Source organism: Haemaphysalis longicornis, unplaced genomic scaffold, assembly GCF_048455015.1.
Source record: "Haemaphysalis longicornis isolate Haplotype H1 unplaced genomic scaffold, Haemaphysalis longicornis Haplotype H1 scaffold_5, whole genome shotgun sequence".
Taxonomy (NCBI): domain Eukaryota; kingdom Metazoa; phylum Arthropoda; class Arachnida; order Ixodida; family Ixodidae; genus Haemaphysalis; species Haemaphysalis longicornis.
In genome coordinates this window covers 4658051-4682860 of record NW_027526385.1, presented here as the reverse complement: position 1 = coordinate 4682860, position 24810 = coordinate 4658051, and the positions used below count along the sequence as shown (strand labels likewise).

General features: G+C 45.4%; 1 long non-coding RNA gene across 1 annotated transcript; it reads right to left on the bottom strand.

The window, feature by feature from the left end:
- Positions 1–767: 767 nt before the first annotated feature.
- On the bottom strand, positions 768–12497 carry LOC144139023 (uncharacterized). The gene is made up of 5 exons (XR_013316017.1): positions 12475–12497; positions 9341–9444; positions 3466–3484; positions 1749–1800; positions 768–964 (listed from the first exon to the last, which is right to left on the bottom strand). It is a non-coding gene; the product is annotated as an uncharacterized LOC144139023 (long non-coding RNA).
- Positions 12498–24810: the final 12313 nt, after the last annotated feature.

Here is a 24810-nt window from a genome sequence, read left to right as displayed (position 1 = left end):
TGTTTCACGTTACAAACTCTGCCTGGCCGAACGCAAAGTATTGCCTCGAGTTCAATGTGAGTGCGATTGATATCTCTGGTGACGCCACCGTTTAGAATCGCATTGGAACGGAGCAGATAACGCACGCCGGTGTTTTTTCTTCGGCATGCGGCTGCAGTGGCCCAAGCAGCGCCGCGTCCGTGGCGCATCGGCCATGTCGGTGGCCGTTTCCAGCGTTGCGAAGCTAAGAAATTAAACGCTAAACTTCTCAACAAATACCGCCTATATCCTGGCATAGCCGAGCTAAGCCACTGATGATTTTATTTAGCTAGCCAGAGCACATAAATGCTGTGTAAACGCGCTTTATTTTGTCCAACACGGACTAATACCTTCGTTTAGTGCAGCATAACTAAATTAAGGAGCAGCGATCTTGTGAATCTTAAGCGCACCAAGACATCCACAAGGGGCCTTCTGCGGTAAATCGGTTGCATAGAACACTGGGCCCTCAGAAATTAAGTTCCCAGTCGACTTTCGATTTTTGAGCTTCAAAAGAACTGGGAACTATAGATAGTTTTGCTGTAAAGCTACGATACACAATACGAGCAATGTATTTTGATAGACGCGAATCATAGCTCGTTCCCTCTGCTCCAGCAAAGCGTACACAGTTGCGTCAACTGGTGCCAGCCCGTAAACCATGCAGGTCATTCGTTCAGAAGAGTTGACGTGACCATTTTGGCAGGCGGCAAACATTTCAAAGTAAAAATAAGCACATTTTTAATGTTTGCTTTATTCGAAATGCATGAAATTTGGTAATATGCATTTGGACTTCAACTATGATGAATCTTCGGCGTTCTTCTGTTTTTTTTTTATTTCAGAGAGATTATTCTTGAAATAAACCGTTCCTTTGGCCTCGAGTTTATGTTGGTTCATCGTTTCTAACATTCTGTTGGGCTCGCAATGACGCCTCACTAGCTGGCTCGGCAACCTGCGCAGCAAGAAAGAAGAAGTCAACTGCCTAAAGCGGGCAGCAAATTGATACTTCGGAACAAAATTTCTCAGGCCGAAGTGCAAATTACGATCTTTAGGTTGCGAAGAGTCATAAGAGCGAGCTACATTTAGGAGTGAGGGTTGCGTGAGGTTATTAGGAGGTGTAGTGACTGCGCTGGCACTAGTGTCGGCGTTCGAATGTAGGCGCAGTTTCATGCCAATAGGCACTAGAGGGAAATCTGCCGCGGAAACCACTTGTTGTCGTAGCCGCCGTCATGGCAGCTAGTAACGGTTAACTCATACTTGGTTTGGATAGCCACATTAATTCTTTTCGCTCTCGAACCCAAAAGCTCAGCAAAAAGGGGTAACATTGTTTACATTGTTTTCCTGATCGTCGTGCATGAAGCCTTTAAATAACCCCTTACAACGAAATAATTTACCTTCCAGATTTCTTTAAAAAACATGTCCAAATAATTTATTGCCATAATGTTATTGCTGTGTTTTCCACCCACAAGCAACTTCTGAGCTTGTTGGTGTGCTATCCCAAGTGCAAGTTGAAGGTTCCCTCCCAGTACATGACGGTCCGCTCGCTGAAGCGCGGCTCGCCTATAGACACGCGCGCCATATTTCCCTGTAGTATATGTTAGTATGAAACGCTATAAATGTAGCACCCCAACTTTCATTTTAACTACCCATTGCGGTAGTCGGCTGCGAACTGCCCATATCAAATGCCATCAGAAAAACCGTTTTGCACGGCGAGTATACAGCTAAGAAATACTCACCGTCACTGATTAATCCGACCTCGTGGTGGACGTCTGCATCCGTCGGCGATTTCTGAAATAAGGACGAATAGCCTTTTACAACCCACTTTGAGAGAGAGAGAAAACATTTTTATTTGTCCTGCCGACGCGACGCGGCCTCACGTCGTGTCAGCCGGTCACTCGGCTTCCGTCACTTTCGGGCGTTGAAGCTCGAGGGCGTCCGACACTTGCTGGACGGAGACACCCGTTCCCTGCTATGATATACCATTCTTGCCGAAACAAATTAGCAGACGTTTGACATTAAAATGTCGAGTACAACTAAGCAAGTTCTACATACTAAACTTTTTTAGACTGTTTTAGCCAAAAGGGTGTAGCATAAGAGGAAAAAGGGTGTTGTGAGGCCTTTACACCCGTTTTCTTGAATCTCAACACCCTTTTTCTAGCCCTACACCCTTTTTGCGGGAAAAAAGGGTGTTGATCAACTTCAACGTCCTTGGTTTTTCTTAGGGTGTTGAAAGGGTATGGAAAATGTGTTCAGCTGTTCATTGAATAAGGTCATGCTTGGATGCATAATAGCACTGTAAAGAAGAAGACATCCCCTCATATACGTCTTTACTCGCAAGACATTTTCAAGCACACAAAAAAATAATTGCTCGTATACAATGATCGCTCGTTTCCACATCCGGTGCACCTCATGCCCAAAGTTCAGCTTTGGCACGTGAAACACCAATTTGAACCTACAAATTAGAAAGGCTATAGTCGTGTAGCAAAAAGGGTGTTTACTGACTGCAACAAGCTTGGCTTTCTCTATAGGTGTTCAGTTGCAAAAAAAGAACAGCGGAGCTGGGGTCGAACTAGTTGCTTCCGGTGTTGCTAAGTTTTGTGATGTTTGCTAAGCTTTGCATGTTCTTGCTAAGCTAGCATGACAGCTGAGGGGTGAGGCAAAGTTTAACCGGATTTTACAAGGCTATTCCAGTGTGTGTGCCCCGCCCCCCTGCCAGGGCATCCATGGGGGAAGCAAGCTAGATCGACCCCCAGCTATGCTGTTTCTCCAGCCTTGCACCGCTATTGCAAGGTACGCCAATTTTTTCGCCTTTTATAATCCAAACAAACTAGTACCTTTGAAATTGTATAGTAATAGGTGCGCATATGCATACGCTCCTTCTGCTCACACTCTATAGCAAGCTCTAAAGCCGAATTCACTGTTATAATACCCTATCTGCGATGGTGCACCCATTCAGCTGCCGCAGTTCCTTTTCTTTGTATTTTTTGCTAACGCCACCAGAACTAGCTTAAGCTTAAACAGTTTCACTGGTAATAAATTATGGCAATTCATATTGCTTTAAACATCGTGAGGTGCTACCCCCCCCCCTCCCCTCTTGTAGAAAATGTTCAGTCCACCCGTGTAAACAGGTACAAAATGCCTCTAAAGTTGTAGGTCTCTTCACCTTTGTAAGTAATTAAGGGTGCAAGAACGTATAGTGTGTAGGTGTGATCTTTAAGCAATAGACGACATCATGTGTTTATATAGTTTTTCGTGCAAATATCCTGTTTGTAGATTGGTTATAATGTATAATTTAATGTATAATTTATAAAATATAATGTATAAAAATACCGCTTTTAAACCTGCAATAACCATTTGAAAGTCAGCGCTTGCCTTGCGTGCTGTAATAGTGCAAGCATACGTCCATTGTTAGCGCCTGCCTGTATAGCATGAATACGAGCCTAAAATGCTTACCTTGGAGTTCTGTGCTTTCCTGAAAAAGGAAACACCCGAATGACGTAGGTTAGAGACAAATGAGTCGAACAATAGTAATAAGCCGCATACTTCCTGAATGCAAACCCTTCGACCATAACGGCAGATAATATACCCATGCATGCTCCTGATTAGTTGCTTGGACATCAAGGCGTAATAAAAACGATGATATCAAAATGACGCTAAGCCGATATATAATTACGAAGGCATTTTTTCGAAAAATGTTTTTGGACCTCAATGGAATAAAAAAAAAAGTACTGCAGACCAGGCACGAATCATGAAGCATTCTATGGACCAGAAATGTAATTTTGCAAACTAAAACACACACAAAAAAGAACGTTGCAGTGGTCCATGTGAAAGGACTACTATTGCTTACAGGTAAAATGGTTTATTTACCTCATCGCATTTCATGGGAATTTTAGCTATTAAAACATGTTAATTCTTGCCTGTCAAGGTGGTTGTAGGTCAAAATAATACATTTGAAGTAAAATGCACGTCACCATTAGGAAAATTTTAGGTACCTGAAAGAATAGTCGAGTGACTTGAACGCCGTTAAATTACGTGTTACCCAAAGATTCATGAAGTAATGATGAAAAGAAAACCTATCCTTTTCTACAAATAAAAGCGCCGAGAACCCCTCAGTTGTGATTGTGTATGCATTAAAAGGGCCACGCAGCCAAAATACGTTCGTTTTATACGAAATATTTCGTGTTTTATAGTGCCCCCAGCGGTTGTCCAGAAGCCAACAATGCTTTATTCACTGAGAAAGTAATCAATTTAAGTTAGAATCTCGGTTTTCGCGCCAAATCCTGGGTTTTCGCTACGTCTACATTGACGTAAGAAGAACAGGTCTTCAAGCGAAACCTAGTGCGCCATTAGGGTCTGCAGCCGACGCGCGAGCCTTGTTTACCGTCAGTTTTCCTATACCTTTGCGAAACACCATTAAGATGTAGCCTAGAGCTGTGCACGGGCCGAAAATTTGGGCCCGAGCCCAGCCCGGGCCCGGTGCTTATTGCAGTAGGCCCGGCCCGACACGACGAAGAAGGTTGGCGGGCCGGTCCGGCCCGCCCCGAGACCTTAAACTTATGGCCTGTGTTCGGCCCGGCCCGGGTGCGTGTTTCCAACGCAAATACGGTTAGGGCTCGCGCCTGATTGTGGCACGTTTGGAAGCAAAAACTACCTAAAGGCGGTAAAATGCATCGTAAGGGAAATGATAACAGGCAAAACCAACATTAAACGGAAAAAACAAGCCCAATAAAACATAACAATCTTCACATACCCCTACCGCAGCTGTACTTCGCTCAGCTACATACGAAAGAATTGAAACCGACATAAAGGTGACCGATCCACCCAACCTAAAAAAAAGGTGAACCAAAAACCCGCCAACCTAGGACAAATTCATGGCAATATTGAAAAATACACAAGAAAAGCAGCCGAAACCAAAATTACCCAAACCACTTAAAAGTAATAAAAAAAAGAGCTGGAGCTCACCTAAACGGAACAAAAACACCCGGCATTTTGTGTAGAATTTCATAATGTGTCAGAAATGAATTAAAACAAGCAATTAAAAATAGAACGACAGCTTGGGCATTTCAACCTGATTCTTGCGATTGCTATCCAGAAATGGAACCTGTATGCCAGGGGACCAGCCGGTTCGTGTTTGTTTAAACAGGGTGTGTACTTGCTTTGCTGTTTCGTCCATATACGTTTCCTTTTCTCAAGAGTATATAGGGCTGTCTCACTCGGTCCCTTTTTATTGAGACGCAAAGTACACGCCTGCATTTATGCACATTTTATCGTTGCCGCTTCACTACGTTCTGTACCGACTCATATCGCTTATCTATAAAGTTTCAATCATAATAAGTGTTACTGTTTAGGCGGCCGTTGGCGCATTTAAACCACCCTACTCCCCTGTTGCGCTTTTCCTTTCGTCTTCGCTGCCGGCCACGACACCCGAAGGCACAGGCCACCTCCTACCACCAGCTACGCTCGCCACGATGTTTTCCCGCCGAAACAAAGAGCAAAACCAAAGTTGAATTGTCACCTCAGTCAGTTTTTGACAGCTTCACTTTTGTTGGCTCAGAGAAGGAAACGCAACTCTGAATAGGGCACTGCTACAGAAAACAGATGGAGACGCAGGCTTCTCTAGCAGTGATTACAGTTCAAAGTGTTCCATCTTGAAAATTTGTTTTCGTCCGAACTTAGAGGTGGAAACTCGTCACGCTGAATTGTCGTTTGTTGTACTTCCATAGGCCGTGTGTCGCTGAGCCGCATGTGTTGCTCAGGTCATCCCAAGACATGCAGTTGCAGACCTCTCACACTTACCGGCTTGCCATACGCCCACATGTGCCTCCGGGCCTAATGATAAGTCCCGTGGAATGTAAAAAGAAACCTGACCCGTGCTTTTACCGCGTCAGCAACATGTAGTTTCTGGATATCATAGAAAACCTAAGTATTGCTTGACTGTGCCGGGCCAGCCCGGGCCGCTAGGACGGCCCGGCCCGTCCGAACCATTTACATTTCGGCCAGAGTCCAGCCCGGGCCCGGCTGAAAAGTAAGTCGGGTGGCCCGAGCCCGGCCCGCAGGCCGGGTCGGGCCCGGGCTTTCGGGTAATCCCGAGCCCGTGCACACCTCTAATGTAGCCATCAGAAAAATTTGTAACTACCTGTCTTTGCTTTTGATAACCAAAATTTCACTTAAAAATTACAAACAACTCGATCTCATAAGCAGTTAATAAATGAGGTAGTGTCCTAATCGCGAACACGCCATAGTAAACATGACCACCGTTTCCTAAATATTGCTACTATAAAAAAAGTATACACATATTGTGATCTGAAGCCCTTATATATTAGGGTAACAGCTTCAGTTTTACTTCAATAAACGTTTAAAATATACAGCAAAGGTAACAGGAAGAACACCTACTTGATACGCCGTAAGACGCCGAGGCGTTCATCTTAGTCTCTTGTTTTTTGTAAAGCATTGGTAGATGGTAAAGGCGCGGCATTCCCAAGATCGCAGCACCGTTTCGTATAGCCGGAAATGCAAATACTGGCTGAGCAGTTAAAGTGGGGATGACGACAATTGTAATGCACACTAATGCTCGTCTACAATTCTACACGCCGGGTCGCAAATGGATATGGCGCGCCGATACTGCGCCGGGCCTTTTTCTGTATTTGCTGCGTGTTTGACCGTATTTGCACCTGGTCTGTTTTTTAAGGTACAAAATAATCGTTTCGCGAAACTTGATGTTCACTCGACAGACATGGTGACGTAGACACCATCGCTTACGCCAATCGGCCAGTGTCGTCTGAGGCAAACCCAAGCACGGTACTGCTTGGACAAGCGTACCGTGCTTGGGGTTGGACAAGCTAAAACAAGCGTAGTGAGCGCAGTACCAATAGCACTATACATTGGTACTGCTATGCTTACGCGTACTTTCGGAACTTCCATTGTTTAACCCACCATTGTTAGTGCTATAAAAAGAATGTGCCCCAGATTTAAGCGCAAATAGCTCTCTCGGCAAGCTTATCAGGCTTCCCTATTTTGCGTTTGGTTTTGCCGGCCTCGGCCAATCGCATAGCTGGGAATATGACATCATAGATTCTGTTGCGGGAAATGAGCTAGTGGGTCGCATGGCCATTCCATTTTTCCCTAATTATACAGCTTATTTGGGCGAATTTTACGTGAAAATTGGTGTCAGTATGATTCTAACGAGGCAATCTTTCGAATGAACCAAACTTGTGTTTTATCTGCGCGACTCCTTTAATGTCGGTATTGCGGTCGCTGCTTTCCGCCACGGTGGTGACTGCTTCGGCACTGGGTGAGGTAGCGGGAATTGCACGAAGATCTGCTTGTTGAAGCCTATGCCGTTGAAATTGCGATTGAACGCCGGCGGCTTCTTTCCTTTGTGCGGCGTTAGCAGCCACATGACGCGTTGGGGGCAGTGGGTACGTCATGGCTGCCCTTACCCACGCTCGCACCCGATGAGGGGGCTCCTATTATTTGGGTTTCTTTGCGCACGCGCCATGGAGCGCGTAGGAGGCAGTGTGAGTTAATAGGACGCTACAGGAAACAGGGTAGTAAGCATTGGACAACATACCTAAGCCGGGGCAAGATTCCGTTCCCTTGTGGGTGCAAGCCCGGCATTTTCTGTGTGCACCCAGCGCCGTCTAAAGCTTCGCGTGGGACACTCTTCCTGTTTTTCTAACTCAAGTACTAAAAGAGCTCCGCTGTTCTGCCTCAGTAGACACACAAAATGAGCGGAAAATAACGCAAGAATGCTTTTTAGATAATGATTCTGCGCAATTAGCTTGTGTGTTTATATTGAGTTATTACTGGTGCGTTTATCTGATATAATTACATTGCGTTTTCTTGCATAGCTTGTTGATTTGAAATCGAAACACTCGAATTCGACGTGTTTTTTAACTCGTTCTACCTTGGTAGTACGGGAAGGGTCTCTGATTGTATAAGCCCGTTAATTCAAGTATCCTATGGGTAGAGCCGGCGGTGCTGGAACAAATGCTCCAGGTTCGAGCCCAAGGAATGTTGCGTTTTTTCTTTCTACTAAAGGACATTGCAGTGTAAAATGTTCTCTCACCTCAATTCTACTCAAAGTTTTCGCAATGAAAGGTGGTTTACTGCTTGTCAAGTCGGTTCACACGTGGGACAAGGCATATCAACGCGTTTCATTAACCTTTTGCAGCGCATCGGAAGCTCCGGGTATGTCCCTGTTTTGGAAGGGAATAACGCGCCGGAGCGTGTGCCACTCTGTGGGAGTGTAACACTTGGCATCCTCGATTTACCACTCCTGGATGGCCCGAGGGCAGTCCTCGGACTGCCCTCGGGACGGAAGTTTCATATGAATGCATGGGAATTTCTAACGGCGGTTTGCATCTCGGGCAGTCTTCCGACGACCCGAGACTGATAATCGAGGCGGCCCAGTGTGCGCACTGGGAGTCACAAGAAACGAAAAATCCCGCTGGTGTGCGCCATCGGCGAATGCACAAGAGTAGGTACACGTGACGCGTCGCAGCCAATGGGATGTTTGGGAGCTGTTACACTGCTCCAAAGGCCATGCGCCGGAGGGCCAGCGGTTTTGTCTGGTGTGCTATTTGGCACTTTCGCATTTAAACAAATATTGCTGAGGCATGCAGTCTTGAATTCATTTAATTGGAGGAAGTTCCTCGGCTCGTACTAAAAAATAAGGCTGCTACTGAATATTCATAATTAAGTTCGAAAAAAGTGCGCCCACCTCCCCGCGAGGGGAACCCTGTGTAGATGCGAAGCATCGTGGGGTTCACTTGGTGTTTCCGTTGGATTGATTCTGAAATTGCGTGAAACGTGTAGGGAACGCGTATGATCATTATGTTTTATGATTATTATTATGTTTTATTGGCCAATCTTGGTCAATCTCTCTAAGTGGTATGCTTGGGGCTTCGCTGTCGCAACGATCTTTATTCCATCATTGTTGCTGTAAGTGGGAGCTTCTTTTCTTTTATTGCAAGTGTTAATCATTGCCCCATCATGCGTTGTATCAGTAGCTTCTTGGCGTAGTTTGAATGAGTCAATGATATGAGGCGCGTTCGTAGCATTTCATTCTGTCTCGGTTTTGTGGCGCAGTGGGAAGAGCACCATGTACCTCGCGTTCCGCCCACAGGGTCGTGGGATCGAAACCGGGCGCCGCTAACTATTATTTTTTTTATAGTGTAGGGGGAAGGGTGTGGACGGACAACAACGCCGTATGGAGGGACAAGGCGAGTGAATGAGATGCAGTCGCATGTAGAAATATGTTTTAGGGAATTCGAAATTCGTGCACTCTTCTTTTACCTCTGCTCTCCAGTGTGAGTGGATCACTTACGTCTAGGAGATCCTGTCGAGGTTCTCATCGAGCGAGTTCGACCCCCGCGAACGCCAGTTGAACGGGTCCGCATCCCCAGAAGGCGTCCGTCTCTTGTCGGGGGCCTAAATTGCGTCCACCAGGAGAGGCATATTTCTCAATATTATAAACCAAGGAGAAGGAGCGACGCGGTCATTGCGTTTACACCTCATCATGAACGCGCACGCAACTTGTTGCTTGCAATAATTTTCCCCGCACATGCACATGCAAACTTGTACATTATAACGATTACTTAGGAATTACCATAAAATGAGAACGCTAGATCACCTGCCGTATTTGTATTCTTTAAATGTGTTCTGGTTTCTTTACGCAAACATAGTGGTTATCAACATGCCTAAGGGGGCTCAGAGGCATATTTGCCGACAGTTTGGCCGCTATTCAATGGCGTGGAATGCATGCAGGCAACCATGCGAGTGCGCCGCCATATCTGTGGCCAAGCGTCTGTTGCTAGGCGACGTTGTGCTCACGGACCCCAGATCAGGCACCCCTCTTCTCCTCCATGCAACCGTGTGAGTGCGCCGTCATTCGTTACGTCGGGCTCCGCGGGATGGCGGTACTTGTCCATGTCCGTGGCGCATCGGCCATGTCTGTGGCCGTTTCCAGTGTTGCCAAGTGAAGAAACTGACCGCTAAACTTTTCAACGAATACCATCTATATGATAATAGCACTTCTAACCACACCGCAAATGTAATTATGCGTCAAGCCAGCTGGTAGGTTTGGAGGGATATGAATATACTTGGCCTAAAGAAGTAATCAAAGCAGAAGAGCGCCACTAGCGAGAAATGTGTCTGCGGTAATTTTTCTCTTTGAAGCTGCCAGTGCAATATTTTTAATGCGTTAAGAACCCAGTTGACGACTTAAATGAATGCTTAAATACAAATTCTGGGTTTTGAAATTAAGTGACACTTCGTTTTGCATTGCGAAATACCTGGCCGCATATCAAATTCCATCTACTAGGTAACAAGGCGTAGCATTAATAAAAAAGCTATAGCTAAGGAATACTGCGCGGACTGTCAGAAATACTTGTGTATTTCAGTTACTCGAGGAGATCTCCCAATTCCTGCTTTAATTAACTAGAATTTTTCATCCGTGCCCTACGAAAGAAAACTGTGACTTACTGGCCCCTACGATAATCACAAAACAGGAACCTAGAATACCTATTAAACATTTTGTTTTACTTAAGAAAAAGGTTAATCTATTCTGGTTTCCTCGAACACCACCAATGGTTCTTTGGGCTTGCTAACAGAGGCACTTTCAACTTTACTTTGGCTATTATTTCATTTTAAAAGCTTGCACAAGGCCGTCCCACACATAAATGTTGTTGGACTTGTTTTTTTTTTTAATTTTGTTGCCTATTCCTTAAACCCCTACATAAATACGAAGCTATAGCCCTTTATATGTACCAAGCTATGGCTTCTTTATTCGCAGCAGGAGCTGGGGTGTCTCCAAATCTGCACCGATAGTTCTAAAGAGATCTCTTACTCTAGTTTCTGCCATGCGCGAGTGCGTGCTTTTAACTGTACCGTCACTTCTAAAAAAATATTCCGAGGAAGGATATGCGTACTAAAATGACAGCAAGGTCACAAAAGATTTAATGGCTTGGAGTAACGTATTGACCGCTCTTCAGCATCAGTTCATCCTGTAACACCTTCAATCTCCTTCGTAAACAGATCAACGCGATAGGTCGGCCACCCGATGAACCTACCAAAATCGCACAAAATCATGCTTAACAGGAGTATGCTAATACAAAACTTTGCTTGAGCCTTCTGAGTAGTATTATACATGGGATGGTTTGAGTCATCCCGCTTCGGCTATGGATGCTCGTACCAGAGTAGCATAAAAAAGGTAACGTTTATACCGTCGCTATGAGAAACGATAAGTCGCACCCCATTTTCGTACCGGTCAACTCTTTGCCTGGTAGATCTAAATGACCGAAGTACCAAACCTGGAGATGTAATGAACGATGACAAAGTAACTGCTGGCACTGACACAGTCAATGCTTTCAGCACAACTGTTTCAGGGCATTTGTGTTGTACCAAGCTTCAGTCGCTTGAAAAAACAGATACAAAATAACTGATAGTTTATATCACCCTATTTCTAAATTTTTCTACGATAGAAAGGTACACCCTCCAAAATATTTGATAATATTTCGGGAGCGCGACAACCAATCGGTATGGTTATCGCCGTGTCCAGCTGCGAAGTAGGCGAGGGTACGCGCAGCGGCAAAATGCCCTTTCCAGTACGAGTATCGTCTGCCACGATGTTTTCTTGAGACGGTGGCTCAGTGGCTAAGGCGTTGTGCTGCCGAGCACGGGGTTGCGGGTTCGATTCCCCTCGGCGCCGGTTGCTTTTCTGATGGCGGCGAAAAGCGAAAACGCCCGTGTTTACGAGATTTCGGCGCACGTTAAAGATCCCCAGGTGGTCAAAATTGATCCAGAGCCCTCCACTACGGCGTGCCTCATCACCTGCGTTGCGTTGGCGCGTTAAGCCCAGGAATCAATGTTTCCTTGAGAGTGATTTACCCCCACCACGGTATCGGCACGACGTCCTGCATGAGAAACCGCGGTAATTTGAAGCACATGCGCATCTCTAGTAGGCGGTTCGTTTTAATTTCGTAACTCTTGCCCCCACACGTGCATCAGGAATGGTTACGCTGCCTACTACCTTTGGCGGCTAGCGAAACTGCCTTCGCTGATAAGAAAAGGAGGGCGTGTGTTGCTCTAAGTGGAAAAGCCTAGTATTGGACACTCATCCAGCAGACAGTTCGATGCGCTTGCGCGAATCTCGTCTTCTTCGCCACTGGACACCGTGATAAGGCGCTGACATGCCGATCGGCAGTCGCTCCAACAATTTATTAAAAATGTTAGAAAGGTACACTCACTTGAGAAAAAAACTGGCACTAAAAATAGTTTTGCTATGTAGAGCACCGGAGTGTGTATTTGTCAGACTTCAGGCAGTTGGGGTTAATGGAAAATATACGGGTGCAAACAGGCGTTGATTTTGTTATACTTGCACACAGGGTTTTAGAAGAAAATTTTATGACAAAGAATGAGCTCTGCACAAGAATTGATAATTGTAAAATTGTTAGCACTTACCCTCGGAATCGTCCAGACGCCACTGATAAAAAAAAAACACGACGTTCAGCTAATTTGGAGGAAAATACATTTCCACAGAGAATACATTTTCATGGTTCGGCTGACCTCTTCGGTTTTTCTCTCTCTCTATATTCTCTAAAGATTTATATATAGATTTATAGATCTAAAGAAGATCTATATTCTAAAGATATTCTCTCTCTCTCTCTCTCTCTCTCTCTCTCTCTCTCTCTCTCTCTCTCTCTCTCCACAGAGATTATATTCCTATAAATTCTCTTTTGGTTAGAAGTAGTGCACTTTTTATTATTTCAACCAACACTAATTCTGATCATTTCGCCGTCAGTTCGTCACAGATTTTTCCGTGTGCGGAAGGCACCGACACGACAATGCTGATTAAACGAAAACATTTACTGTACACTACACTCAGCTCCAGATTATTGAAACAAACGGAAAAATGGCCATGAAATCTTACTTTCTCTGTAAAGCGTACAATATTTCTTCAGATCGGCCTTCAAATTTTTAAATATGAGGGCAATACTCTCCGTAGCAAACTGCAGTGCCCAAAAGGTGAAAGCGAAGGCGGCAGACTTACGTGGGGAACTTGAGCTGCCCCGTCTAGCACAGGCAATTACTAGTGTCAAGAGTAATTGCCTGTACGTGTTTTTCACAGCTAAGACGCATAAAGATAAGATGCCCTTTCGGTGTATTGTTATTGAGCGCGGAGCTTGGAAGTCGCATTTAAGCCGATTTTTAGAGAGGCATCTCGGTAGTATTAACATCGACGACCCATTTATCACCAAAAAAATAGATTATATGAAGAATGACGCCTCGGTGGGGTTTGCCTTTTCTGTTGACGTTGAAAATTTATTCTATTCTGTGCCGCACTCGGAACTGTTTGTGTCTGTTAGGCAATGAATTGATGTAAACGGCGTGGTCAAGTTGCAGAATTCTTGTGGTATGTCGGTGAACTGTTTTAAGTGCGAATGCACTTCTTAAGCGACCCTGAACCTGCGTCCACCGGCGATGTCCGCATAGCATACCCACGTGGGGGATTGGCCAGGAATCTCCTCGTCTTCCTTGGCAACGGGAGGAGATGGGCGCGCGCTGCCTGGCCGCTAACATGGCACATACCCACGTGGGGGATTGGCCAGGAATCGGGCGTGAGAAGGACTAATGCACCCGCTTAAAGGAGTACTGACACGAAATTTCAAAGCTGAGATCCGCTCTAGCAATCAAGTACAACGACAACACAAATAGTTTCTGTGAATAAAGGCATCTTTCTTTCTTTGTAGTTGTGTGTGTGTGTGTGATCTCTCTTTCGCGAACGTTACCGAACCGCGAAAATTCAACTCGTGCATTCGCACTTTCACATTCTTCCCCTCGGGGAAATGCGGGGAATTTTATTATGCGTTTGTTGGAGTTTTATCTGGACGCAAAATTTGTTTCTTTCGAAGGACGCACGTATATTCAGAAACAAGGTATTTGTATCGGGTCATGCGTTGCGCCAGTCTTATTCAATATTTTTCTTGCTAGTGTCGACCGGGACTTGCTTTTAAGTATTGACAAGGATGTTGTTCCGCGTGTGTTTAGATATGTCGAGGATTTTTTTAGTGGTTTTAAGAAAACAGTGTTCACCTAACTACATTGCAACCGCAGAAAAGATTTTAGAGAATTTTAGCCGCCATGGGAAGGGTCTTGCATTTACACGCGAGGTTCCCAGTGATGACACCCTGTGGTTTTTAAATATTAATTTTAAGTTTTAATCCGACCATGTTTGTTGGGTCTATCGCCCGTGTGCCCTTAAACAGCTTCTGCAATTTTCATCATCTCAATCAAAGACTGTTAAAAGGGCCATAGCATCTCTGGTTTTAGAATCTGCACTGAAGAAGTCCTGTGCACATGCTGTTCAAGAGAGCTTTGACTCTCAACTGAAGAGACTTCTGTGGATCGGTTACCCGAGCTATGTTTTGGTGGGTGTTGCCGAAGCCTTGCTGCAGAAAGCCAAAGGCCAAGTAGGTGCGAAGCGGCCAGGACAACCTAAGGCGAAGCCTGTTGTTACGCACAACCTGAAGAAAGTGGCAGAATGGTACCAAGTGCCGGTGGTGTTTTCTGCTCCACAAAAACTTGGCCGCCTGTGTGCGCAAATTTCCGGCAAGCCCAAACAGAAGAAGTGCGAAAAGAAGCGTGCCAAGCGCTTTGTGCCCTGTGACGTCGGGGTAGTCTACGGGACACCGCTTTTATGCGGGAGGTCTACATCGGCCAGACGGGCAGATGTGTGAATGACCGGGCACGCGAGCATAGTTCTTCTCTAAACAATGATACGCGCGCGCATTTACCCGCGCATTGGCTAGAATGCAGGCCTGTCAGTCATTTGGAAAAATGCAGACCTTTCTTTGAGCAGATTAGAATTCTCGGCAGGAGTGATAATACAGTGGCGAGGGAGCTCTTGGAAGCGTTTTATATTAAGCAAAAAGGGGACAAGTGCGTCAGCCATACTTCTGTGTTTTTCCGTGCCAGCGAGTTTGAATTTTTGAAAACGTCAATTTGATCCTGTTATCTGGTTGAGGCGTTGCATGTAGTGTACCGAAGTGCGCGTGCGCATGCTTCTGATGATTCATGTATAAATATGAGATGATGCCTCAATAAATGTTAGTTGCAAGTGAGCGCTTGTCCCGTCGTCCTTCTTTACCGTCGTTGTCCAAGTCGCGCTCTATCTTTTGAAGCAGGAAAAGGGCATACCCCAGCACGACTTTAAGAACAACATGGCTGTTCTTGTGCCATCACTTTTCTGGCTCCATGTTTTCGCACTGCGCGATTTTTATTATTAAAGGTAACAAAGTATATCCAGACTCAACGGAGATCTAACCCACCTCTACATGAGGCAATAATAAAAGAAGCCTTGTTTCGAAAGTTTGGCAGATTTTCAACTACCCACACTCGGCGTGGCCGAGTAAAATGGTTCGAAGCGATATATTAACGTGACTTACAGCCAGAAAGAAATTGCATTTATTCACAGGCACTTATCTTCTAATCAGCGCCCTTTTGTTTCTGGATGTGATGGAAGCTTTCAGGCGTTTCATCTCGCCCACTGAAAGCCTCATTTTTCTATAAATATTGTTTGAATTAGGGCTAAGTACATCATAATATTCGGATGTTTCGAACACGCGTTCGAACCTTTGCAGCAGCACAAACACTCCGCATGAGCTTTCTTCGTCCTAACTGGCCGTCTTTCTATATTTTTGTAAGCAGCGATTGCTCAGCATATGAGACCTTGTGACCGACCTCGCCAATATTACCATAGGCCCTGCATGCAGCAAATTTTCACGTGCAACAAGAAACATGTAACCAATTACGGGTAAGCTATGAACATTTAACGTCCCGTACGAAACGCCGACCTCTTACAATTGTTGAACTTAGCTTGCACAAGAAATTACATTCCTCATTGCTGTAATCCACGCTGTACCTTCCGCTTATAGCTGTTGTGGATGCCGAGAAATGCTGAACACATGCCCCTTCGAGGAAACCTGCTCCCAGCTTTAACCAGTTGTTGCGGCCCAGAGGAGAGCAGTTCCAAAGTAATCCTACCTTCGCAGCCGTACCACTCAATCTACCACCCCACTGCATACAATTTCGATGTATGTGTTTCAGCTCATAGCCAAGGGCCTACATCATATTCGTTTAAATTCAATGCAACACTTCCATAGCCCGTTAGTTGTATGCGAAGAGCTCTGTACAGTCATAGATAAACGAAATGCGAACACGAAAATATAAACCGGAACCCACAAATAGCGTGATTTCCATGAAGGACAATGTGATGCGTAGTTTAATTACAGTAACAAGATTGGAAAATGTGGCTTTCCAAATCTGCCGATGGTGCGCCATTACCATCTGTTGTACCAAAAAAGACCAAGGACAACTCGCGACAGCTACTGGCTGACCACTTCGTGAGTGGCATTGGCGTGCTTCAGCTGGACAAAGCCCACGCCTGACAATTTGGCAGCAGCATCGATCATTCAGCCTTGGGCTCTAAGACAACCGAGTACTTGGTGCTCAGCCTGCGTGGTATTCTGTGTGCCAGAAGTTCGGCCGGGGTCACGAGAGTATTTGTCAGCTTGAGACACTGTCTTCAACGTGCTGTACAAGGACGATTGCCGTGCCTTTCACAACCGTCGAAGCCAGGTCGAAGGCTCTTACCATGCTTCAGTGTGCATCGAACTGTCAGTGCAAGGAATCAGCACAGTGTCGACTCATTTCTGTAGTGAGGCTACAGCCTCAAAGGCCACAACGCACTCGATGGCTGCCTAGCCGCAAGGACCTTTGTGCTCGAGATAAGCGTATATGTTACCGTACATTACAGCCCGTGTTGCAGTGTTTCCGCGCGTGTGTCAGTGTGTTATCGTGCCCGTTGTAGACAGTGTGCGGACATGATTGCGGACATCATTTACAATCACTAGCGCAACCTTCGGTGCCATTACGTCGACGCTGCTCCAGGCGAGGTTTGGGACGCGCTCGCTCGTTGGTTCCTCTTTTGTTCCCGCCTCCGGCATAGATTGCCGGGCTGTACAGTGTTCGAATAAACGCTTTCTTTCCACGAAGTAGCGTTTCGACTCGCCATGCCACCTCAACGTTCCAGCCTTCACGCCCAGCCCTCATATTAGAAGCTCCAAACATGGCGTTTCCTTCTCTCTTCTCGCACACCCTGCCGACCGCGCGCTGCGTTCTAATCGTCTCAGTGGCACGTTTTTACACTTTTGCAGCGGTATTGGCTGTCACTCTTTTTTTGTCCGCCAGTATAGGGGTTGGTGCACCATCATCCCCGCAGTATACTATTTTGCCGCGTACTCGGTCCTTCACTCATGTCACACTTTATTTTACGACGGGTAGAAGAGGGAAACGCAGAGCGTCGATAAGCCGCATGACGGAAGGCATGGTTTAGGCCCGACGTCCAACGAGAAACTGCGAACGCAGTGTCACGACATATAATGCGCTGCATGCTTGAGGCTAGGCTTGACGCCCCCGTCTCCACACGCGCTCTATCGTTATATTTCGTAATTCACTCGGTGGTGACGGATCAACTGCGCAAATTTGTGCCGACATGGCAGTCAGTAAAAGTTGGCTTGTAGACTTACCGCTGGTTTTTTTAATAGCCCCACGCCTGAAAGAAAAAAAAATGCTCAGATGAATGGTCTTGCCTGTGATTCCAATCTGTTGAATCGAGATACTTCTTTCGTCTTAATAAAGTTAGGCGAACAGTCTTGTTGGAGTTTCATCTTCACCCTTGTTTGTCGATTGTGTTGCGGACAGGTAATAGACTGCATTTTCTAGTTTTTATTTAGATCATTGCTTACGTCAGTAGTCAAAATGAAGACCAGTCGTTTTTACATTTTAAAGAGATGAAAAAAAGTTAATCACTTCTTGATTCTAAATTTTTACACAAGAACGCATTAGTGCTGATTCATAGAGGGTTAAAACATTTTACGTTCGCAGGCACACATTTGCGAGCATCTGAATAAATGTTACGGCCACCACTCCATCGGTTAGCATGAAATAACAGTAATTAATTTCTTCTTTCGCCAAATACTAGTTTGTTAAATATTTGATATGTCTCCCCCAATTGAAAAGCTTTAATGGGTTGGTTACTCACCCCAAGTAATCACCAGCGTCCGCAGCGATGATAGCTGAAAATTTAAAACATAAAATGGGCCAAGCAAATGTTTATCTGTAGATAAATGCACCATGCGAATGTTTATCTGTAGCCATACAATTAATATGGATTAATAATGTTGCAATTATTACAGCTGAGCGTAAACGTACAAACATTGAAGTCGTAATCATACTGGAATTTCATTGCGATTTCAAGCGTTGATAGGATCATAAAAAGTTTATGGAAAGCTAAAATACGCGACTTGTGAGTGTGTAAACATGGGAGACAGTAAAAAAGGTGCATTACATTTATCCTCTAATATTACACCATAAATTGGCCATGAAGACAGAATACAAGTTCTGTTCATTAAAAAGGCTTCTTTGTCCCGATAACCGTGATACCAATTTTTTGTACAACTTCAAACACGCAATCAAGATTTTAAAGAAAACACTCAACAGGGGCGGCTCTCTAGCCACTCTCCGGAAAGTTTTCTATAACGCCACAGAATTTTGTTTGGGCGATTGGCAGCCGCTGACCTAAGCCACCGCCAAAAAACATGACTAGGAGATGACAGTGGAAGGTCTAGTTCCGTCTGATGGCGTCACTTGAGTGTTAACGCGCAGTTAACACACTGATAAAAATGTTGTAGCGCCGGCTCATAGCACGTGACTCGTGCACATATTACGTCACAATGGCGCGATATTTCAAAAGTTGTGCAGCATTTCATGTTTTTTTTTGTCGGTTAAAAACCGTCTTTCGAAATAGAGCTAAGTAAGCTACCAAAGTCTACTTCTTATAAACAGAACAAAGTTATATTTTGTCTTAATGGACCTTTTACGATTGAGGGTTAGCTTGCAATCGTACCTTCAACTAAAGAAACAAATTTCGGCGGTACCGGGGGCGTGTCTATACAAAAGCAATAAATCTATGGAAGTTACAAATCCCGATGAATATATTCTCCTGTCAAACATAAATAAAATCGGTTGTTCTCAACGAAAACTTTCGGGTTTGTCCTGCTGCATTTGTAAAAACAGAATAGATACAAACGTTTTGTGCCAAACCTTTTTGGAGGTCCACTGCTGCCGGAACACAATTATGACCTACGCACTTGCGTAAGGTAATAATTGTGTTCAAGCAGTGATTCCGTCGAACACTCAAAGGGAGCAGTAAACAAGTAAAATCTGGGTAGTACGCAGGCATCTTTAGGTGAGGACTGTCATTTACAGAATATTTCGAAAATACGCCAAACGGTGCCTGTCCAGCTAAAAAGAGGCACATTAATACGCAGATTACCATACTCGCTAGAGGCATTGCATGTATTAGAAACACAACATATCCTATTCCTTCCTGGTACATTGCGGCAATCCTCTGGGCGTTCAAATAACTTAACATTTTAGTTAGATGTCCACGAACTTTCAGGACTTTTATATGGTCAAACCTTAACCCTTCAAGAAACTCCACAAAGCCAACAGAACTATTTAGCTTGTTGAAAATTTGTCACAACGTTTCTGTAGTGTCTGTACCACAAGAAGTGAGGGCAGTCTAAGCTGACATGCTAGAACAAATTGGATACGATTTTGCCACGAGGAGAAATACTGTTTTCAGCAAAGCCATTCCTCGCCCAAAAATTACGACGCCATGAAACAGACTACGAAGCTTCCTGTCGACTGACGCGCAAGGCTACAGACAACACGAGGGGACGCAAACGTATCTCGTACCGAACGCCAGGACAGTAATGCAAAACACCAAAATGACGATTCGCATCTTCATTGTGCAGATCCCGCCAGTGAGAGGCAGCGGCGTTGTCTCCTAGGCCCCCTGAGATTAACGGAAATTATATCCTGCCCTACGTATTACAACACCCCGACAAACCGTTGTTCCACCTACGCAAACAACAACTTATACTGCTTGTCTCATTCCATAACGCCCCCTTTTAAAACAAACTGACGCATCGTGATTTCTTGCTCTTGATGCGATATCTAATATCAAGAGCGAAAGCCCGCAGGTGTTTCTGCTAACGTGTAAGGCTATTCTTGATTGCTATTGAGAGAGCGTGCTACCACGACTATGGTTCGGAGGAATAAACATTGGCCATGACAGGTGCGACGTCGTGATGCCGTAACTTACATAAGAAAATATACTATAAACATGCGAATACGCTTTGTGTTAATCGTTTAGAACTTTGTTTGCAGAGTGAGACTAGTGGGCTTGTACGAACAGTCTCTTTTTTTGCCTCTATTGTTTTGCGCAGAGTACTTGGAATCTGAACCTCTCAACGTTTAACACGAGAACTTTATGTAGCAAAGCGAGTCTAGAAGTGTCGTTCGAGGAATTAGAGGGAATTAAATAGGATGTAATAGGGCTTAGCGAGGTTAGGAGAACATGTGAAGCCTTTAAAGTGCTGGAAAATGGAGACGTCTTATGTTACCGTGGCCTAGTGGACAAAAGAGAACTGGGAGTGATATTTATAGCCAATAAAAGCATAGTTGGCAACACAGACGAACACGACAGCATTAACGAAAGGGTAGCCGGTCTTGTAATCAGACCTAATAAGAAGTACAAACTCAAGGTGGTACAAGGCTACGCGCCTACATCCAGCCACAACGAGCAGCTAGTTGAACGCTTCTATGAAGATGTGGAATCGGAAATGGCTTAAGTAAAAACACAGTACAGCGTAGTATTGGAGTCTTTACTGGTAAAGTAGTCAAGAAGTAGGCTGGAGACAAGGAAGTGGGGAACTATGGTCTGGGTTGTTATTAGTCGAGTTCGCAGAGCGGAATAGTCTACGCATCATGAATACTTTGAACAAACGGGAGAGCCAGAAGTGGACCTGGAGAAGCCGGAATGGGGAGAATAAAAAGGAAAGAGACTTCATACTATGCGATAACCCTGCCGTCGTGCAAGATGTGGAAGTGCTGAGAAGGGTAGGTGTAGTGTCCACAGTCTGGTAAGATCTCGAATTAGGCTATATTTGAGGAGGAGCCGTAACAAGCTAGTCCAAAAGAAGCCGATCAATGATCTAACCGTAAGACGGAAAGTTGAAGGATTCAGGATCGCACTGCAGAACCGATATTCAGCTCTAACCGACGAAGCAGCATTTAAGACGCAGGAAGCCAGCGACACTATTGCGCGCATTATCACGGATTGTGCAGTAGAAGTCGGGGGCACGATGGCTAGACAGGATACTGGTAAACTGTCTCAGGAGAGGAAACATTCACTGAGGAAACGGCAAAGCCTGACAATCTCCACCCCAGCTGACACAACAGAACTAGCGGAGCTTTCTAACTTAATCAATAAGCGTAAGACAGCTGACATACGGAAGTGTAATATGGAGAGGATCAAGCATGCTGCAAAAAATGGACAGCCTAAAAGCGGTGTAGGGGCTGCTAGGCATTGGTAAAAATCAGATGTATGCGCTTAAAGACAAGCAAGGCAATGTCATCACAAATAGGGACAAAATAGTTACAGTAGCGAGGAGTTCTATAGAGATCTACGCAGTAGCCGGGAAATCCAGGGTAATACCGTAAGAGGAAGTAGTTCAGAGGACATAGACATCCCAACAGTAACGACAGAAGAAGTAAGGAAGGCTTTAAATGAAATGCAAAAGGGCAAAGCACCTGGTGAAACAAAGCACCAAGGCTCTTTGCTGGAAAGTTGGCGACAATCGTGGTTTGTAAGTGTGTATGTATGTATGTATGTATGTATGTATGTATGTATGTATGTATGTTAATCTGTTTCTTAATCTGTTTCAATGATCTACCACATCCTCCCCTTTGCTTTCCGAGGTTTTCTCGACTGCCAACCCTTATTTCTGTGTTATTTTCAACGAGCCCCTCATTTCCTATTCTGATTCGCTACATGCATAGCGAGGGCCTCTGTTCTGGCAGTCTTGTTGCCAAAGGGAGCTTAAGAGGGTTCAAAGCTGGTCGACCACTCTGGACATGTCGTAGACACTCGAGTCACGACCCCGGGGTTAAAAAGAAGGTCCCCTTCACCCCGATTAGTCCGAATGGCGCTGGCTACCACCCCCAAGCACAGGAAACAAACATACCTAACATAAATACCCCAGAAAGTGAATGGGAAAATCGCCCCGCCGGTAGCGTAGTGGTTATCGCACCAGACCGGTATTCTGGAGGTCGTGGGTTCGGATCCCACCTGGCGGGCATTTTTTCTTCACTTTCTTTCTTTCTTTCCAAATTCTTAATCTGTTTCAATGATCTACCACATCCTCCCCTTTGCTTTCCGAGGTTTTCTCGACTGCCAACCCTTATTTCTGTGTTATTTTCAACGAGCCCCTCATTTCCTATTCTGATTCGCTACATGCATAGCGAGGGCCTCTGTTCTGGCAGTCTTGTTGCCAAAGGGAGCTTAAGAGGGTTCAAAGCTGGTCGACCACTCTGGACATGTCGTAGACACTCGAGTCACGACCCGGGGGTTAAAAAGAAGGTCCCCTTCACCCCGATTAGTCCGAATGGCGCTGGCTACCACCCCCAAGCACAGGAAACAAACATACCTAACATAAATACCCCAGAAAGTGAATGGGAAAATCGCCCCGCCGGTAGCGTAGTGGTTATCGCACCAGACCGGTATTCTGGAGGTCGTGGGTTCGGATCCCACCTGGCGGGCATTTTTTTTTCACTTTCTTTCTTTCTTTCCAAATTCTTAATCTGTTTCAATGATCTACCACATCCTCCCCTTTGCTTTCCGAGGTTTTCTCGACTGCCAACCCTTATTTCTGTATGTATGTATGTACGTATGTATGTATGAATTTATGTATGTATGTATGTATGTATGTACGTATGTACGTATGTATGTATGAATGTATGTATGCATGTATTTATGTCCCTCGATTCAGCCGCCTGGTAAACAGTTAAAATTTATTCTTCACTGAAACGCTTACATAGACAAAACATTTCAAACGTAACAAATCTAGAAATAGACTTCGTATTCGTGAGCACTGCTCAGCAAAAAGATTATTTTAGGCTTATTTGAGGAGGAAACTACATGCATAACTGGTGTTTGCAGAGTCATTTTAATTAAAGGTAGATGCTATTGCGAGGGCAAATAGAAAACTTGCTGAATGCAATTTTTTCACCGTAACATAGAAGCAAGGCTGGCGTAAGAGCATCGCGCTCATGGCTCGAGTTCTGAGTCTCAACAGTCCAACAAATGGCCCAGCAGTAGGAACGCGGCAAAATCGAACTCCGCAATCCTCCAATGGGTGGAAGGATACGGGGAGGGGGGGGGGAGGGTTGAGGGGAGCAGCGTGCGACGTGGGTAAGGGAAGCAGGAGACGTGGCGGTGCGGCAGAAGACCATAACCTTTCGAAGACATTTGCAGCGACGCTAGCAGAGAGCAGATGCGCGGCCGATTTTTAAAGACGATAGTTTTTCTTGGGCTACTTAAGCCCACAAATTTTGGTCTGTCTGTCTGTATGTCTGTCTGTCTGTCTTTCTATGACTCGATTCAGCCTCCCGGCCAAAGTAAAACGAAGCCTGCGCTATAGTTTTATATAGTCACAGCTAAATCTACCCGTCTAAGTACGGTGTAATGTTCATACTTGTCAACATTGTTGAAGAAGAACAAGACATTCCGCAAATATTAATACAGAAGGGATATTTGCAGAGTTCATTTATAAAAAATGATACATGCTTCATTTTGGCGAAATTAAATACTTCATCAACTGCAGAAAAAAATTTACTCCGCCGTCGCCTGCTGTCGCCCGCGCCACTATAGGCGGTATTCGTTGAAAAGTTTAGCGGCCAATTTCTTCGCTTAGCAACACTGGAAACGGCCACAGACATGGCCGAAGCGCCACAGACACGGTGCAGCCTGGGCCACTGCGGCCGCACGCCGAAGAAAAAAAAGACACCGGCGTGCGTCACCTGCTCCGTTCCTATCCGATTCTAAACTATGGCGCCAACAGAGATGTTATTAATCGCACTCACAGTGAACTCGACGCAATACTTTGTGTTCGGCAAAGAGTTCGTCACGTGAAACACCGTCATGTGTTTCACAGTCGTGCTTAGCACGGACAAGTGCCGCCATCCCGCGGAGCCCGACGTAACGAGTGACGGCGCACCGTGGCCTTCGCGATCGCCTACCGGCGTCGCGCTGCCCGCAGCAAATCGCGGAGCCCACGGGCGCACTCACACTATAGTGCCATATTCTAGGCACTATACTCACACGGTGGAGGAGAAGAGGGGTGCCTGATCTGCGGGCCGTGTGCGCAACGTCGCCTAGCAACAGACGCTTGGCCACAGATATGGCGGCGCGCACTTGGTTGCCTGCATACATTCCACGTCATTGAATACCGAGGATAGCTTCTGGCGCCATTTTAAGAAATCAACCGGAAACAGTTACAAAGGGTTCCACTAGATAGGTTCCACGTTCTGCTTGGAACGCACGTGGAGTAGGGCAACATGGTTCTATCAACGTTGAAGTAGAGCGCCTCGATTCATGCGCGTCTCCGCCGTACGGCAGTGTTGGCATAGAGACACCCGGCCTGGAGCAGTAAACGCGGTAAATTTAAAATGATTTAAGCAAACCTTTGCCGTCTTTACCCTAGGACGAGCGCGACGCAAGGCGAACAAAGTGAGAGGTGAGCGGGAAAGCGAAGTGAGGCATTTACTTGTCAAAAGCCGATGAAGACTATCGTCTTTTGTCGATATTTGCAACGGAAGGAGCAGATACGC